The sequence below is a fragment of the Aquila chrysaetos genome, chromosome 8 (assembly GCF_900496995.4).
Source record: "Aquila chrysaetos chrysaetos chromosome 8, bAquChr1.4, whole genome shotgun sequence".
NCBI classification, from domain to species: domain Eukaryota; kingdom Metazoa; phylum Chordata; class Aves; order Accipitriformes; family Accipitridae; genus Aquila; species Aquila chrysaetos.
In genome coordinates, this window is record NC_044011.1 from 26,523,310 (window position 1) to 26,540,075 (window position 16,766).

Consider the following 16,766-nt stretch of genomic DNA (forward strand, 5'->3'; position numbering starts at 1 on the left):
CAACACTTCTTCCTTGTGAGAGTAAAGGACTGTGAGAATGACTAGAAATCCCACAAGTCTTACTGCCTAAGATTAAGGCATAGAAGCAGAGTTCTGGTTCAAGGCCTTTAGCTTCAAACATCATGGGTTATGCTTTTGGGGATGTTAGTGCAGCACCACTGCGTTCTATGGTATCTCTCTGTTGGGATGCAGATTTGGCTCCATATTTATTTTTGTTCGTAATCTGTTAGCTTCACGCTCTTCGCTGTGTTTCCAAATAAAGCAAACTTGGCTCAGATTTTCATCAAGTAGTAAGAAGGGAAGAGTGTAGTGACTCTCCAAAGTTCCAAAGAGCACTTAAATAATTGAAAATGTAATAAAGAAAGAATTAAGGCAGGGGCTTCTTATTTGTGGGTACATGTTGGCTACTTGTGCCATTATACCTCGGTGTCGGCTGTGATACTGGTTGCTGTCGTAGTATGAATGATCATTTTGAACAACTCTCCAGTCTGCTGTCTTTGAAATGTAAAATTTCTACTTGTCATTTGAAGATGGGGTTTTTCATGTAACCAGAATCTATAAAGTGGTGCTTAAGACTGGAGAAAGTCTAAAGGGATTTTTGCTATAATGATGTTGCTTAAAATCAAGGAATTCCTTTCCAGCATGCTGCATTGTTCCCATTCAGGGTGGAGGAGGCAGGATTGAAGGATCAAATCCAGCTTGCTTGCTTGTCCTCTTTTTTCCCTGAAATGCTTTATTACAGGACTCAAGAGCAAATTTTTCCCTCAGACTCTGTCTACAAGGTCTCGCCTGCCTTTATGAAATATTGAATTTACAGCTGCAGGATTTATTGCAACTGTGTTTTAAAACATTAAATGCTGGTGCAGCAGCTCTAATTAGAAATGAACTGAGTTCACTGTGCAGGTGAAGTGTTGTTTTTAAACTGCAGCATCCATATCAAGAGGCAAATACATACTGTGTTTATACATGTTTAAAAGACAACCAGAGGTACCCGTGGGAAAAGCTAGAGCCTGCTGTGAAGTGCCACTGCACTGTGATTTCTTTCTCCTTTCATTTGAATTTAGCACAGCTTGGGCCAGATTTTTTGCCTCTGTAACATCACTGAGTTGCAGCAGTTTAGTTGAGAGGGAAGACCTGTGCTGAGGTGCTGTAGGCTTTGTGTTAACAGTGTGACAAATTATGTACTTTGCCATCATGATCAGTAAGACGTAATTAAAGTGGGAGGTGGAAATCAATGAAGTCAACTTGACTAGTTGATTTCTATTCAGCTAGTCACTTTTGCTTTTAAAAAATCATGAATATCCACTAGGTCTTGTGAAATGTGTTCATCTGATTCGTGTCAATATAAACAATGCTAGGGCCGCATAATAAAATGTGACCCTCACTGTATATGTAATCTTTAACCATTTTGTCGGTCCTCATATAACCGCAGGCTGGGAGGAAACGGATGATATGTATATAGTTCTTTTTTGCCAGCCCAAAACCGGTTTTGTTGTTAACTGCGCAGTGTTAAACAAGAGATCCTAGGGGAGAACTGAGGCATTTATCATAGTATTAAGCGAGGTTACGAACGGGGTGATCTTTAGTATGTATGAATAGAGGGTGTATTGAAGTGGCAGTGTGTAAGCAATTTGTTATATGCATTTGTCGGGGGGGGGGGGGGGTGGGGGGGGGGGGTGGGGGGGGGGGGGGGGGGGGGGGGGGTGGGGGGGGGGGGGGGGGGGTAGGTGCTCTGTTGCGAACTTGCTGGGGTTTTGATGGCCACAGCTGTGGTTGTGCAGGGTGTCGCCTGTTGCACAGGATGTCTGCTGTCATGCCCGAGCAGTGAGGAGCTTGGTAGGAGATACATTGTATAGAAGACCCCTCAGCCAATGAGGAGAGTTTGAGAAGTTTCTAGGAGAACTACTGCACCTGCACAACCAGGAGGAGGAGAGTCTTTTGGAAGGACACGATGTAACTAATGTTAGACTATAAAAGAAGATGGGTTGTTTTTCACAGTGTGCATCTTGGTAGAGCAGAGACTCCCGACGCACCCAGGGCTGTTTGCTTGCCTTTATTCATTTAATAAATTGTAAACTTTGATTGGAATCCTGTTTGGGACTAAATTCATTTATCACAGTCTTGTCTGGTGTAACGTGGCACATCTGACTTGCCTAAAATCCTCCGTGTAAATCAACAAGGCCCTGGAGAGGGAACTTCATCCTCCTGTCCCAAAGCCAGGCCAACCATGTCCAAACCACACCTCTCCAACGACAAAGACTATTCAGCCTTCCTGGGCAAACCTATCCTGGTGATCAACTGACTGTATCATTATGAAATGCAGTCCTAATATCTAGCCTAAGTCATGCTTTTTTCAGTTAGTCCTTTAGTTCTCATCCTACCCGCCATGCACATGCAGCTACTTAACTGCTTCTTTCTGCAGCTACCTTTTCATTTCTGTATTGTATGTTCCCTCATCTGCTCTTCTGTAAGTAAAACAAATCTAACTGAACAGATCCATGTCTGTTTATGCTAGATGTTTATCACAGTAGGTATCCCCTGATTTCCTTGAGAGGAAAGCTAACAGGCAGAGATGGGAAAAGATTTAGGAGATGAATACACTAGAAGAGTTTTGGTGTACATTGCAAATTGCCCACTGTGGTACCAGACAGCCCTCATTGATCACACCTAAAGAACATGTTCTTTCCTTGAACATTAAATGTGGCAACCCACTGTACTAGGACTCAGCATTGATATTGCTGTCCTGCAAGGATAATTAGGAATTTACCAGCCCAGATTAACAGATGCCTTGAGACACACGAGTATGATTAACTTCATAAATACATATTATGAAATCCTGGGTAGTGTTCTAACTGTAATGTATTTTCCCTGAAGGAAAATATGCCTGAGTAAAGAAATCAGAAAGAACGTGATGCCAAATGCAGAGTGGAAAGAAATTCCTATAAGGCTGGAGTCTATGCATTTTTTTCTGAGTGGTCTTTTCCTTTGAAGAATTAGATGAGGAGTTATTTCTCTTCATTTTATCATCCCCTAATCTCCAAACTCCATATCACTTTCCTAAAACACACTAGCATGTATCATGTGCATACATAACATAACATAACATTCCCTAGGAGACTTGTTAGTGCTTAATAGTTACTGCAGGTGAATTTGTTTATAAAAAGGCAAGCAGCTACTTGAGACAGAGGAAGTATAAGTCAGTATTTGTTTCTGTGCTGAAAGTGGATTTCTGAGTGTGTTATAGTATAAAGGAGATGATTTTTCTACAAAGCTGTAAGACCAAAGAACCCTGGAGGTGGATTCAAGCAGTCCTCATAAAGATTGTTTATTATAAAAGTCTCAGTTATCAGATGTGGAGGGCCTTTAACATCAGATCTGGGTTAGCTGCTTGAGTTTCCAGATTAGTCTTAAAGCTTTCGGGACGTCCAACTTGACATTCAGCCTTGCCTCAAGGAGTTCTAGTTTAAGAGCAACTGAAAAAAATTGCTAGACAGTCCCGTCTCAGCAGTCTGTCCTGGCAGAAGGTGACATGTTGAGATTATTCTTGAATCTCGCTGACCCTTGCTTGTGGGAACGTCTGTTGGCAGCAGACATGGCACAGAAGAGCTTACAGATTGACCCAGCTTGCATGGGTGACTGGGCCTAGGAACTGGCAGCCATAGATTAGATGTACACAAAGCTCCCTTAAAGCAGCCTCACGCCGAGGGTGCGTTCTGCATTGCCAGGAGGGAGAATTGCAGCCTCAGAGCCTGGACTGACAGGGCTTATTCCAGCCATTATGTCCCAAAATCTCATCCTGGTGAAGGGTGGAGTTAATCAACTGAGTAATTTATCCTTCTGTTATTTCCATTCTGTTCGCAATGGTTCTTTCCTCTGTGAGAGTGAACTTCTGTTGGACAAATATTTTAGAGCAGCTTTTTGCTGTATGCCTTTCAAAGGAGAGAGAGAAGAAGTGCCAAGTTAAACTAAACTTCAGAGTGCCACATTATTTGAGGGAGAAAGCTCATCAACTAGAGTTGGCAGTGCAATGGGTAAAAAGCTGTAATTCCTTTACTGGAATAATAAAATAAGCTGATTTATTTTTGCTAAAAGTAGACAATTAGTGTAGCTGTATTTTCAGTCCTGTGTGTGATCAAGGTCCTGACAGCACTGGGCACTCTGCTGAAGTGGGTTAAAGATGTGGTTTATTTTTTTCATGTAAGGAAGAGCTTTAACCTTTCACATGAAACAAGCCATGCAACTTCACTAGGCACTTCTGTAGTGAGCTTTGTAACTCCTGATGCAATAAGAGCTTGTCTCTCGTCCAGTCTTGATTTAACTGGGTTCAGCATGTGCTTAAGAGCTTTGCTGAGTCTAGGCTGGGGAATACTTTTCATGTAGGAATGCTGCAGAAAGGATGATGACCATGAGTCTGGATAGCAGCAAAGGCTTCGCCCTGATCCCTTTGTGCCTCAACTTGTCTCACTTTGACATGGGCAGGATGTCAAGATGTAGACTTTAGTTGAAGTAGAATTTTTCTTCCAACAGATTTGTTTACTTTTTCTTTGCCCCTTGCTGCCTGCCTCTTTTTGTCTACATGTAAGCGCTTTTCTAGTCCAGGACACTTCAGATAAATTGTCATTTAAAAATCCTTTGCTAACTACACCTGAATTTTCAGTCAGAGCTTTCATCAAATTTAAGTGCTATTCAGTTCATCAGTGTTGGCTGATATTTGGGCTGATTAATTTCACATACTGCTTTCTGGAAACTGCAGTGCTCTATTGCACAGGCAAATATTGGCCCAGCGTATGGAAAATGGCTAGTGATCCAGCTGCTTTGGGGCTCCCAAGTAGAGATGCATTAAAAAGAGCAGGTTTTCAGAGCGCCTCCACCTTCTGAAATGGAAGTTATTCTTGGGTTTTACCAAGGCACTGAGGCCTTTAAAATCATTGCTGAATTTAGAATACTCATTGATCACAAACGCAGTTCCACTTTGTCCTCCCAGTATTATTCATCTTAATTATGGCAATGGGTTATAATCAAATAGTGGTGGAATAAAGGGACTAATATGCTATGCCGATGCAGCTTGATACTTGCTTGCAGAAGACACCTGAGACAGCACAAGCACATGGTGCTCAGTGTGGCACAGCTGGCAGTGCTGTACATGGTATGCCTCTGTGTTAATGTATGCTGGAGGTGTTCCTTACCTGTCATCAATCTTTCTGCTTTTGTGGTAATCCCTTATCCACACCACCAGTGTGCTCAGAGTGGTTTCCTTCCTGGTGGGCCGGGTTGAAGTCATGTAGGTGTTCTCCTGATGGTAACCAGCTTGTGTTATGAGACCAAGATCCACCACCAATTAGCGCACTGCTTAGCCATGTTTGTGACCCGCAACTGATACAAGCCACATTGCTGGTAAAAGTTATTTAGATAAAAAGTCCTAGGACTGTAGCAGATCATGTCAAATCAACCCCCAAGGTTCCCCTCTTTATGCCATGCCACGGGGTGTTGTAGGTGCAGTCCTGATGAAGCTGAGCTGCTTATGGATGCTGATAGTAGGGAGCACACAGAGACATGCACATAGAAATAATTTAGACCAGACACCAGCAAAAAAGTCCGTGGGTAACTCAAGCAATCCTGCTCACTTCGATCTGCTTGTTTGTCCGGGTGTGGATGTGCAAAAAAAACACCCCATAGCAGTGTGTCCATACCGACATTGCAAAGCCACTTTGAAAGGATACTTCCTCTGTTCTTTGTGGAACTGGTGGGGGACTTCCTCAACCTCATGGTGAGAAGCCAAGAATCAAAATCAGTGGTTTTATTTTTGCTTTTTGGAGTTTGTTCTCACTCTTTGTAGCCCAAGGGAAATTTTCTGGTAAATTTTATGTGTTGGTGGCCTGAAAGATGAAGTCTGAGCAATGTGGGCTTTAAAACACAAGAGACAAAGCAGTTGCTTAGAATTTTGCTCCATGAGAAAGTTGGTAAATTTTTCTCTCTGATCATGTAACTTGTAAGAGGAGAGGGGGAAATAAAAATTGACTATTAAACAGTTTAATGCAGAAATTACTCAACACTTGTTTTTCTAAGCTTGAAACTAGAAAAACAGTCTTCTGCTCAGTGTTTCCACCATATCTATAGTCTACAGTCTTCAGAGAAAGCTAGTAAATTTGGCAGGTTACCAACCTCTACTAAGGAGCACGTCTCCATTGCTTGTGATCCCCAAAGGCTTCTGTACACGGTCATTTGGAGCATCGCTTTTTTCAGCAGCTAGACACAATCATATGTAAAGGTCACATAGAAAATTCACATTGTTTTCCCATTTGATCTTACAGATCAGCCTTTACAATCTCTCAGCTGTTTTTCTTAAGTTGGGAATTTTATCATTATTGGGCTCATCCCACAATGATCTTGGCCCTCTTCTAAAGGATGTATGTAATTTGGGTCCCTCTGCAGTGACAGCTGTGTGAAGATGAGTTCCATATTCTTGTCAGGAGCTCCGTTACTTCATTGGCCAGTGCATTTAGAAAGCTGCTGTCAGTCCAGCTGATTAGTTTCAACGGGATATCTTGAGTTTTTCCAGTGCTGCTTTTATTTATTTATTTTATTCCTGCATGTTGGGTAGTGTCTTAGCATAGACAGCGACCTCCAGAATAGCTATTTCTTCTGCCTTTTTCTAACCCCAATCATACTCCAGTGTGAATACTGATTGCAAAGACATTGTTTGGCTTGGTTGCAACCTCCCTGTTTGATTGCTCCCTCTGCTTGCTGGGTTTGTCAGAGACCTACTGTTTCTCTAGGCATCTCCCTCCTGATACACTTAAGGCATTTTGTATTATTTCTTCTGGCAATTTATTCTCCTAGATTTTTTTCTTTAATATCTCTTTTTCATGTTTCCTGTCAAAGTCTGTTCCGTTGTGTTAAAAGACACATGAACTGGATTTACAGTGCCTGAAATATTGTTTTGGCCCTAAAACTCACCCCCTGCCGTACCACTAGAAATTATTGCAACTTTTCTGTATCTTTAAATATTGCATTGAACCCTGGCAGGCATGTTGGGCATTTTTCTAGCAGGAGAATATTTATTTAATCCCCGTATAGAGAAGCAGAGAGTGAAATCCTAGATCCATTCAAATCAGTGGGGCTTTCCCTGGGCTCCAGCTGAGCCGTGCCTTAATGATCAGGTTTGTGGTCTGTAGTCAGCCTTCCAGTGGGGGAGATGGAAAACACAAACCAGGATTTTCACTTCTATATTCTGGGATGAGAGCTGAGCCAAGGGACAGTGTGCTACAGCAAGAGGTGGAGGACTTGGAGGACCAAGTTTTCTTCCTGGTTCTTCCACTGGCCTCCTAAAAGATACTTCCTTATGTTTTAGCATTTGCCTGGCTGTAATATAATAAAGTTCCTCAGCAGCACAGTACTATTTAGATGTGTAGTTTTGCTGGTGTATTGCAATTATATTTGAGGTTCTGGAGATGCATGTCCATCTGGGACATGCTAAGCCCATAAAGCAACAGATAAGCTTAAGCTGCATGTTTATTCAGGTGCTTAAGTGCGTTGCCTGGATGGGGCCTTACTTTGTTCCCTGTGAATTGTGGTGGTGTGTCCCAGTGGAAGTCATCTGGTTTGGTGACAAGGCCGGCTTATTCTCCCAGCAGAGAAGCTTGCTGAAATAAGGTGGGTTAAAACAGTTTCCCCCTATTCCCATCCCTAGCTGAAGAGCAGTTTGAACAGTGAAAACCGTCAAGAGTGCTTATTCAGAGAAGCAACGTTGGAAGCTGAAGATAAGAGCATTTATCTTCATGTCAAAACTACTCAGTGTCTTTGATGGGCTCCCAACATGCTTTAACAAGGAGCTTAGGCTGGAGATGCTGGAATGCAAAGAGTCCAGGGGGTGGTGTTTATCCCACCGAAACATGGCACACATCAAATCAATTACACGGTGCAAGCGTATTTCCCCCCCATCACCAGCCAGTGTTGCAAGCTCGAAGAAAATATGTTCTCCTAGGCACTAGAGGAGCCTCCTCCCTTTAGATGCTGATTTAATGTGAAATGTATATGAAAGGGGAGAGAGAGAAAAAGAGGGGGAGAGGGGGGAATCTCATATGTTCTGCAGCAGATTGCCACATCGATCTTGTCATTTAGGCAAACACAGTTGGACCTGAGGCTATGAGTCTGTGGGATGTGCTGTATTTCTGTCATGAATTGTCAGCCTCAGAGAAGCACAGGAGAAAGAGAGGCACCATAACAGAGTAGAAAATGCAGTAATAAAGGGACCAGCAAGCCATTTAAGAACAAATGAAAGCAGTTGCCATTTTGGATTGTGTTCACCTTCAACAGCTAGAAATATGCTCTGCCCTCACCTCCTCGCCCAGTGAAGCAGTGATGGGAAGAGGCAAGACATAAGGGAAGGACTGGTGTTTCTATCAATCAAGGCTGCTCGGCAGGAGTTAAGCTGTTCTGCATGGCTAATGGTACCTGCAGGTCCCAAAGGAGCCCTCAGCTTGCCCTGTGCTTGCCCTTGTACCACTCATGCTGTGGCTTGCCAAGCCCTCCCTGGTGCCATCTCTGAGCCAGCTCCTCCATGAGGATTTCTCCTCTGAGCTTGCACCCTGAAATTACAACCTGTGTTACACATTGCTGATGGCCGTTTTGGGAGCTGTTGGGATCACACTCAGGTTCTGCAGGGACCTAATCCTGGATCAGAAACTTTCCTGGAATAGTTCTGTCCATCAGGAATATGGCTTAAAAACCTGGTTTTGTTTAAATGATTGCTCTGGTAGGCATTGCACTGCTGGTGGGGGCCACAGCGAGATAGTTGGAGTGGCTTCCACTGGAAGGTTCAATCAAACAGATATGCTGGCAAACTCATCCTAATTAATATCAGGCCTTGGGCATCCCTCCGCCTGGATGTTTGTACCATGCTGTCTGGAATGATGTCAGTGCCTTGGGATACTTGTGTTTCTCCCGAGCAGAGCAAAGACACTAGAGAGCGCCATGTATTTGCAGATTTTGACTTGGGAAGCGCAGTCTGAGGATGAGTGCTCCCAGCGGGGAGGACGTGGGAGAGAACTGTTCTCAGGACCCGGCCTGGGCTTGCTGCTGTGTGCTGCTCAGGAAGACTTGTGTATGGAGAGGTGGTTTCCCTCTGCATATCTGTAGCTGCAGATGCAATGTATCTATGCATTTCCTCCAGCAAGCTCTGTGTCTTTGGGAGAGAAAGGGCAGTTTTGCTGTCAGGAGGAAATCCCTTTTGTCTCACTGCTAGTAGAGGAGATGCATATGAACCAGCAGTCCTTCCCAGCCTTCTGTGCAAACCTTCTGTCACATTGTCTTGAACATAGCAACCAAGAGAGGGATACCAGGAGAGGCCTGTCCAGCAATCTTCCATCTTAAAGAAATTCTCAGACCAGACTAGGGTGAAGTGTCTCAGGAGCTGCCCTTCAGGCAGCTTCACAGGAGGATTGCCATTGCTTTTATGCTCACGCTTTTCAGTCCTCGTGAAGAAAACATTTAATTTTCAAGTACTTCAATACCTAAACAATGTTTAATATTTTAGTATATTTGAATGGCTGAGTCATTTCTTTAAGAGCAGGCTGGAATTGGATTGTTTTGCTGTCTCTTATTCCCACTCCCCCAAATGGCATGGGCTCCATGTGGGCTCCACCCTCCTCTTCCTCGTGGGAGGGTGGGAAGCTCATGACCATTCCAGCAGTGCAGGAGAATAACTGTCCTTGCTGTTACACCACACACTGTCCTGTATCTTCTCCCATCACCCAAGGCCTTCTGAAGCTCCTCTCTACCCTAACTTGGTAGGGAAGCAGTCTACATGGCATCATGCTCCTCTTAATCACTGATCATGCGATGATGATGACTAAATTTTCATTACAATGAGCTGGCTTTTTTTTTCCTCCCAGGAGAAATGTTTCCTGCAGAAAAAATGAGGCTTCACCAAAACCTGACTTATCTTTCAGAAGATACCCATCTCCGTGTGTTGAGAAGTACTTTTTCAGAGAAAAACTTCAGTGGGTTTTTTAAGGGAGGCGATACTTAGATATTTCAGAATTTTAAGTTTGCTATATTTGTCCTCCTTTTCTTGTGCTACTAAGTCTAAAAGGCTAAATGAAGTCTTGCAGTTATTTTTCCTATCACATCTTTTTTATTGTTTTGTGGATGTTTTATTATCTTGCCATTTCTGAAAACATTTCACATTGGGAAAGCTCAAAAATAGTAAAAAATAAAGAAAATGGTAGAAAAGGAAAAAAGGGGGTAGTGAAAAGATATTTAGGAGGAAGTGGTTTTATTGCAGGTGCCAACAGGAGGAAAAAGAAGAGGGAATACATTTTTTTTCCTCATCAAAATTCTTAATGATGTAGATGTTTAGAAGTTTAATTGAAGAAAAAAATCATATTTGGCCACATCTGAATGGATACAATTTTTCCTGCCCTGTTTTGACCTTCTTCAGTTCTCCTTGGCATTACTGCTAGCCCCTTAGGCTGTGTCGGAGGCATCTGGAAATAGCAGATAAGAAGGAGCCTTGGGGCAGCGCAGCTTGGAAGCTGCGGCCACGCTGGAGGGCAGGAGGCATCTGTGTGCTTTGGGGGAACTACATGGACATGAAGAGCTGCTGTGTGCTGGGAGGAGCTCCTTTCCAGGGGGAAGCCATCAAAGGGGGAGGCTGCACCTGTGTGCTTTGAGAACTGCCTCATCTTTCCTCTCCATGGAAGGGGGAAATCACCCATCCAGCACAGATCTAGGCTGGTGTTTGCCAGGAAGATGGTGTGCCTGACAGTGGGCTGAGGATTGCTGGCTGCAGAAATAACTTTCCAGGAAGTGCCTGTGGAGAGTCTATCTTTTCATTTGGAGAATGTTGGGTCTATGCAAATCCCTGAGCACAGGGAAGAAACAACCCTGGGCACAGGGCTCTTGAAATGAAGAAAAATGAGCCCTAAGTTAGAAAAATGGGGCAAAGCACTTGGGCCCAGAAATACGTTAGAGTTTGGTGGAGGTGTTGGAAGTAGCTTCAAAGATTCCTTCCCATTCCTTAGTGCAGCGGTTGAGACAGTGGTGGGAAGCACGAAGTGCCTCTCTGAAGTATCCTCACTCAGATCTCAGTATCCTGTTAAGTGCCCTGTGTTATCTGTGGAATATCAGAAAATAATGGCTAATTAGACAGAAACGCCTTCAGACTTCCCCTTTGCACTTACATGTAGCAGGTAAAAGTGCAGATATGAATTACTTACATGTAGGAGATATGAATTGTTAGTCTGATTTCTTGTACTGTCCATCCATTCTTTACCCTAAAAAGCTTTGGTAAGTGTTGAGCAGTTTTGATCAAATTTGGCCAAGAGGGAAAGGTTTGAAAAATATTTTTTCCTGAAAATCAGTGTCAGAGTAGGAAAGACCCATGGGAGTGTGGTCCCTAAGAAAGGGCAGCCCCATGTCTGGTCTGAGGAGGAGGTAGTTTCTGGGACCCTGCAGCTTCTAGCTTCTTTACCCAAGGAGTAGTAGTAGGAATAAAGATAATAGGAATGAGCTGGAAGGTTTTGTGATAAGAATATTGCCAAACTGCAAATATTATACAAATGTAATGGCTGGGGGAGTAAGGCACATAAGATATAAACCTCCAGAAAACCAGATTTCATGGCTCTGCTGCTCAGAGAACAATGTGTTTACTGGGAATGTTGGATTAAAACTGGATTTCTCCATCAATGACTGTGATCAGCGTGTGCTGTGTTGTAAGTGGGCAGGGGACTTTTGCCTGCATTAAATTAAGGAGTGCAGTGTTATGAATAGTTTCCTTAGGATGGCATTACTCCAAGCCTCAAGGTAATTTATATCTCAGGTAGGCATGCTGTAGTTTAACAAGGCTAAATATGGAGAAATGAGAGCCTGATGTGGGACCATATGCTCTGTAAGCAACAGCAGAGTTTATGAAGGATTGTTCATATTGTAGGAACAAGCATAAGCAGATTTTTTTTTAATTGGATTTTGGGACAAAGCACAGCTGGTACAAAGCTTTAGCAGGAATTCAAATGCTGCTGCTCATTAATGCAGCGATTATTTACAAGTCCTAGTTCTTTCTTTGCTGTTTAATACTCTGACAGCCATAGACCTACGTAGCATTTTGCAAACATAAGGTTTTCAGAGAAAATCAGCTGCTTGTTCTTACAGCCCCTCTAGAATTAAGGTATTTTACCAAGCCTCTGGAAGGTACTTGGGAAGGCAGGAGAACTTAGCCACAACTCGCTAGAGGTAATTTTGCACCTTCCTTGGCAAAGAATGGGTGGGAAGCAAGAGACGGGACAGTGTGTAAGCATCCTTCTGGTCAGGGTAAAAATAGCAAGCTGGAAAAAAAGTCACACACATGACTTAACCATTTTTCTTCTCTCTGCTTAGAGAACTGGGAAGAAGTGTGTTTGGCAAATGAGTTATCATGTCAGCCCTCGGCAAAAGAAAACCTTTTTAAGCGAGAAAAGAACCATCCTTTCCCAGTTACTTTGTAGTTCTTAGTTTAGTGTTTTGGGAATAATGGTCGTTTGGGGATTTTTTCCAAGGTTTTTTGGGGGGGGGTTGTTTTTGTTTTTTTAACAGAGAAGAAAGGAGGCAGCATGTAGAGACATTAATTGGTTGCTCCTTCCCTGCTTCAAGATTGCTGGTGGAAAAAGAAAACCCAGTGATCATCCTTAGTGCACATGGGCTTCATAGTATTTGGCACAAGGCAGCACACAAGATGAAAGTGTGTCTCTTGACAGCCAGCTTCATACTGGCAGCCTTTACTCCAGGCAACAAATTAATCCACTCAACTGTGTTCTGCATAATTGTTGATACTGTCTTAATTGGTACCATACGTTTCTCTGTGTCGACATGTCCATCATGTTAATGTCTAGGGACTGTTGTTTCCTGTCAACTTGGGAACAGCACAGCCTGCTCCATCCTAACTGAACTCCTACCTAAAATGCCGTCGTAAGAAATTCGACTTTATGGCAAAGGGAAAATGTAGAGCCATGTTGGGGCATGACTCAAAATTCATGGGAAAAAAAAATGGGACTCCTGATTTCAGTAGCTTTGGAGATGAGCCGGCTCTTCCAGGGCTCTCTAAAGGCAATTCAGTTCAGCTGAAGTCAAGTCCGAAGGCAAAGGAGCTTATTCTCCTGCTCCCAGGAAATCTGTGGCAGGGGCTGGCAAACATTTTCCAAGCATGTGTCGCAGTGGGGCATCCAGGGCAAGGCAGCTGCAGAGCTAATTGACCCCAGTGCACTGGTGGTTTTGTGGATTGGGATTAGCATTTTGAATTTCACCCATTATTGAACTGGCAGCCAAGGCAGAGCCTGGAGTGCAAGCGCAGTCAGCTCTCCCCCCAGCTCTTCCATATGCCATGGTAACAGGGGCAGGAATATGCTGGGGAGGTAGAGAGCTGGGTGCAGTCCAGACCATGCATGGGCATCAATAGTGTTACCTCCTGAGAGGAAATAGCCTTCTCATCACTGGGCAAAGGCATCACTGACCCTTCCCTCCCTGGCAAGGCAGGCTGAAGGCACTAGGAAGCGTTACTGGATGCAGTTGCCGCTGAAGAGTCAGCCTCTAAAAATCCCAAATTAGGCACTGAAATAAAAGGGCACTTCTGACTGTCTCTATGGCCGCTTCCATGTCTCCTAAATAAGAAGTACCATTCCTTTGTTTCACTAAGGAGTTGCATGGTTACAGTCATTAAAGCTTGCAAGCAGTCAGGATCTATAGGGTAGGCATCTCACTGAGGTCTATATGGAAAATGAATAGTTCTGTGTTCAGAGAAGCACTGGAACCATGCACAGTACATAAGGCATGAGCCAGTAAACTGAGTGATAAGGATCAAATGTTGAATAACTTTTTATTCAGTTAGTGCCACCTCTGCTAAGCATTGAATTATCAGGGATGGAAAAAATGGCATGTGATTATGAAATGTAAAGCTCTAGCATAAGGTAAATGTGCAGGGAGGGCAAATAATGTTTGCACAGGTGACTTCACTTTGGACACCTCCAGGTGCTAGGTTACTAGACTTTGCTTCTGCAATGGAATTGTTTACTATATTATTGCCTGTGCACATATGCACACACAGACTCTCTTATTTCCTCTCTCTGCTCCTACGGTTAATTGATATGAGCTACACTTATTTACATCATTTTATGTGCCATCATCTCTTGTTCAAGCTGTTGGCCAGTTTTAAGCAAAAATATTTATGTAGAGATAAGGGAAAAAAGGCTTCTTCCCTATCCTTTTGCAAAGCCATCACTGAATATTTAGGCTACTGCCAGTGTGTGGTTGAAAAACTCATTTAAGAGAGCAGCAAAACACATGGTAACATGTTTTGTGGAGGTTTGAAATTCTAATGTTGACATTTGGATCTGGAGAAGAGAAAAGCAGGAGGGGAGTAAGGAAGAACTTTTGCATGGATTTTTTCAAATGTAGCTAGAAAATATAAGTCTATTGATCTATAGTGTTTTATTTAAGAGTCCTGGTATTCTCAGAAACCTGTTTTTGCATGTGGAGTGCAGTGGCAGTATTGGTAATCAATATGCCAAGAAAAATGTCATTCTTTTGAAAGCTGTGGGCTGCCTCACCCTTTGTGGTTCCCAGGAATTGGTATTGGGAAATAAAAAAAAAAAAAAAAGAAAAAAAAAAGCTGCTTCAGCAAATAGACATGAGAGACAGATGAAATGGCTGAACTAAAGGAAAACCTTTATGCAAAAAAAACCGCAAAGTGAGACCTCCACGCTATTTCTGGCATCTCTCCGTACATCTTTGGTGTGCCAAAGCACATTTGCAGTGCTGAGAGTGTCCTGTCTGATGCAACTTTAAGCTCAGAATCATGCAATCCCACAGCTTCCACCCCAAATCCTTTCTACCCTCAGAACTCAAAGGATTTGGCTAACAGCTGGATGACCTTTTTCTTTCCTAAGTGTCTTGAGGAGCCTTCCATCAGTTTAGTCACTGCAGATGGGTGCAGTTGAGAAATGCAACATTGCCAGGTAGAGGTGATTTGAGACCTCACACAGAAAGCAAGTGGGCTCAGCAGCCTGTCTCCTGCCTGGGGGCTTCCCCCATTCCTGGGAGCAGGGCAGGATTTGGCCCCGGCACAGCTGCTGCTTGTGCAGAGCAGCCCCCTCCCTCCATTAGTGCTGGCAAAGTCAATGCAAGTCATCGCTCTGGTCCCAGCATGGCTGGGAACAGGGAAGCAGGTGGGACCTGCAATCCCCTGGCCATGATCATGTGTGTCTCCTGGGGGGAGAGCCCAGCAGGCACATCCCACCTGGTGCCATGAGACCTGCACTTTCGGGCACTGCCTAAATGCCGCTTAAGCATCACTTAGTGCTGACTTGCTTTAGCATCTGATGGAATTGTGGTATAAAGCGGTTCAAAACAGGGATCAAACTCAGGATCCTTGAGCTGCTGCTAGCAGGGCCAAGGTGTTTCTGAAGGAAAAAAACCCTATATATTTATGATTATTGTAAGATACCCCCCCTCTCCCCCAATGACTTTATAAAGCAGTATCTGGGGAGCCTTTCAGATTTCTGCACTTGTCTTGTGTGCTTCAACCTGTGAAGAAATCATCTTAGCTAGGCTTTCTAGAGAGCTCTGGAACATTTCTCTGGACTTACGCTGTAGCAACAACTCTGTAAAGAATCCTCAAAGATGTGATTAAGTGTGTTTTTTTCAGCACTTGAAGTGGAGATTTCGTCATCTTGTAATATATGTATATAAAATCAAGTCATAGCAGTCTTCCATTTCATAATGCGTATCACTGCGAGGGAGACTTGAAAGCTGCATCTGCTGATCAGATGCATAGTACAGTGCTGCCTTGTTCCCCTACTGCTTTAATTGCATGTGGTGGCAGTTTTTTAGGACAATAAGTTTATATTATCTTTTCCACTTGAAACTTCGTTGAAGTTGAGTAAGGAATTGCAATTTGGGTAGGATATTGTGTCTAATGTAGTTCCTTGATCATTTGGAAAGATCATTTAGGGACCTTGAATGATAACAAACGGGGCTGCCTGATGCTTCTGAATTAAATGTTGCTTTTCATGAGAATTCTCTTTTAGAATATATTTCTGTTATAAAATCATCCACTGTTGTTGTTCTGTACTATTCAGTTTAACCAAAATGCCATTGTTTTCTCCATTCCTTCTATGTTTCTAGTAGTATTTTTTTGCAATTTTCTGGGGAAAGAAAAGGTCACAAACAGATTTGGCTCAAACACTACAGTGGCTTTTGGTTGCTTCTGCTTTTGACCAAGTCTAAACATTGCTTATCCCCAAAAGATGTCACTTCTGGAAATGGGGATGCTTTTCTGGGGCTAATGCCAGCTGAGGGAGGAATGGTGTTGTTTCCTTATCACTTCTCATAGGCTGTAGTGGTGGATGCTGGATCTGCCAGTGATCTGAGAGCCTTCAACCCTGCCTGTCAGCTCCCACCTTGCCCTCCATAAACACCTTCAGCCAGTCCACCCTTGCTCAGCTTGTGAGGGGAACAGTTTCAGTCCAAGCCAGAACCCTTGTAAATCACATATTAAAAATGTTTTACAAGCCTGTGCACTAGATGGGAAACATGCACACAGGGTGCATTGTTCACATATGGCTGTAACTGAAGCCAGAAACAGCAGGAAAAGGAGAGTGAGGCCACATAAAAAGCCCAAGGGAAATGGTCCCTAGTCAAGCAACTACACGACCATGGGCCCCTTCACAGGTTGCTGGCTGGTTGCTGCAGCTGTATTCAGCTCTCAGAAGCCTTTCTTAATGCAGACTCATGTAAAG

At 43.4% G+C, this 16,766-nt stretch overlaps 1 long non-coding RNA gene across 2 annotated transcripts in view; it reads left to right on the plus strand.

Moving 5' to 3' along the window:
* LOC115344607 overlaps positions 1–16,766 on the plus strand; it is a 55,952-nt gene that overhangs the window by 6,315 nt on the left and 32,871 nt on the right. The window contains exon 4 of one of the 2 annotated variants that reach the window (XR_005933018.1): positions 9,894–9,967. The exons of the other annotated variant lie outside the window; for it this stretch is intronic. This is a non-coding gene — a long non-coding RNA (uncharacterized LOC115344607). The remainder of the gene's footprint in view (positions 1–9,893; positions 9,968–16,766) is intronic. 2 annotated transcript variants of the gene reach the window in all.